This window comes from Perca fluviatilis, chromosome 20 (genome assembly GCF_010015445.1).
Source record: "Perca fluviatilis chromosome 20, GENO_Pfluv_1.0, whole genome shotgun sequence".
In the NCBI taxonomy this organism is placed as follows: Eukaryota; Metazoa; Chordata; class Actinopteri; order Perciformes; family Percidae; genus Perca; species Perca fluviatilis.
In genome coordinates, this window is record NC_053131.1 from 16,570,753 (window position 1) to 16,573,382 (window position 2,630).

A 2,630-nucleotide genomic window follows, 5' to 3' on the forward strand; every position below is an offset into this window, starting at 1 on the left:
TGACCAAAGGAGCTGTTTGATGTAACAACAGTAATTTGAGCTGAGGTTTTGGACTGCAGCACTCGGGTATTTTCACCTCCCTGGTAAACCATGGGCTCAGAGCAATGTGTAACTGTTGACTGGTGAGGTTATTTTTCATAATAGCCTTAAGCCCACATCAACTGATTACTTGATAGAGAGGCAGAGATGTAGAATGTTATTGGAGTCCTTTGGATCAGAGACCACAGCGTGTCTGAGCACATCTCATGTGATTCATAGGTGTGTGGTGGAATGTACACCAACACAGGTGCTAACACCTCCCACATGCTTTTTCAAGCATTTTTTTGACATCATCCATTATCAAATATAAAATAAATCCAGAGATTACATTTTGACTGTACAATGGTTTCATTTAATGTCAGTAGGCTACAATATTTTAGCCATTCGAGCTTTATGGATGGTAATGTTGGTCCAGACTGAAATATCTATAGCTATTTGATAGATTGTCATGAGTTTGTACAGACAGGCCACCATCAGCTTAAAATGTATGTGTGTCCAATATCTGTTGTTACTGACTAAAACCCCACAAAACTAATTAGCCTCAGCTGTACTTTGTGTGTGCTATTTAGCAATTGTTAGCATGCTAAAACGCTAAACTATGCGAGCACGGTCAACATTTTACTTGCATAACATCAGCATGTTGCTGTTGACAGTACAAATGTTTGCATGCTGATGTTAGCAAGTACAACCTCAGTCACTAACATGCAGGGTTCAAAATTAGCACCATATACTAGCCAAATGCTGGCAAAATATGCAAGTGGCTAGTAGATTAGCTTCACTCACCAGCCAAAAAAACCCAATGGTTATCTATTTAGTTTCTGGTCAAATTTGAACAATCACTAGCCATTTGGCTGGTGGATGAAAAAGTTAATTTTGAACCCTGCACATGGCTGTAGACTTTAGTCTTGTTTACAATCAGTTTTCTAAATTAAACAACATTCCAAATGCACAATATTTAACCTAGTGTCACTTCTAAAGTTATTCAAAGCTACAGGCTCGACCTTAGTGACCCTCTGTATGCATTCTCACATTCAACAGCCTCCTCAGTCTTTCCAGTGACACCTGTTGTAGGCAGTGAGGCCTCCTCTTTCTCACGCTCACTCCTCCATCTTCCTTCACTTGCCTGGAGTGCCACTGAGTCATTTCCACGGTTGACTTCACAGCACTAATTCAGGTCAGGCATCGGTGCTGAGGCTCAGGAGTACCAGGGTCTAAACAGGCACCGGTGTGTTAGGGTAGCACCTCCCTGCATCTGAACTTGGGACAGATTAAACCACACAAGTAGGAGACAGTGTTAACCCTTGCCTCTCAACCATTTGACTCATGACACCCCACAAACAAACCAGGCCTACTCTTGATTCTCTCAACTAAAATGGTGAACTCTCATGATAAGTGATGTTTATGTGATTTTTTTCTTCTTCTTGTGCCTCTACTCTTTACTCATAAGAACTTAGGAAGCCTTGATACTGCAAGCATTTGTGATTCAAAATAGGCCTTTTTTCACAGCATTTGACATTTTAACTGGTCATTGTAAGTAAGGCACGGCTGTTACTGATAACATTAACGATGGCTTTGTCCTATTCAAGCATGCATAATTCCAGGAGCCTGAGACTGAAGCAGCAAACTCGAATTCAGCCATCTTTTATTTCTTCTTTTGCTTTTCCTGCTGTGACATGCCAAAATGTCAATGGGGTCTTGTATCAGGAATAGTATAGTTGATAATAAATGTATGTAATATACAGTTTGATATCATTGGGATTATTATTGTAAAACTGTCATTTTCAAATCCAAGATCAGGGGGTGTTGTCCACTAACAGTAACCTCAATAGACCAGAATATTGCATTCTGGTCATTTTGAGGCTACGAAGCAGCTGAACACCAGGAATCGCTTGTTCTCAGCCAGAACATGTTGATCCTTTGCTCTAGAACTCTCTCCACCTACACATAAAGGCCATGCAGCTGAATTCAACACGTTCAGACTTGTTCTCTGGAGTTGTACAATGATGGAAAGTACTAGGCAGCTTGTGGTGAAAACGTTGCACCATAAAAAAGACCTTGGTTGGTTATTTTCACATTAAAAGTCAGATATATCAGACTAGATTGTGTAGATTAGATGATTTAAAGCAACCTACAGTCACAGGAACAGAAGTGCTGGCTTTCACAAAGTGAGGCAGAGCTATTTAAGAGAAAGTTGTGTGTGCTGACTTTGCATTCCACAACAGCTTGTGGTTTTCCTCTTTGTACCTGACCAAATTTGCCTCATTTGTCTGCCTGCTTATTTTTGCATACCGTCAGCTGCTGATCTCCCTGCTCTGCACACACACACACACACACACACACACACACACACACACACACACACACACACACACACACACACACACACACACACACACACACAAAAACACACACACACACACACACACACACACACACACACACACACACACACACACACACACACACACACACACACAGTACCGCTATGAAATCAAAACTTGCTGAGCTTGTTCAGTAAAAAGCATGAAAGAGATTAACATACATGGTTGAGTTTTACGCACACACATACTGACACAGGTTCCAACATGGAG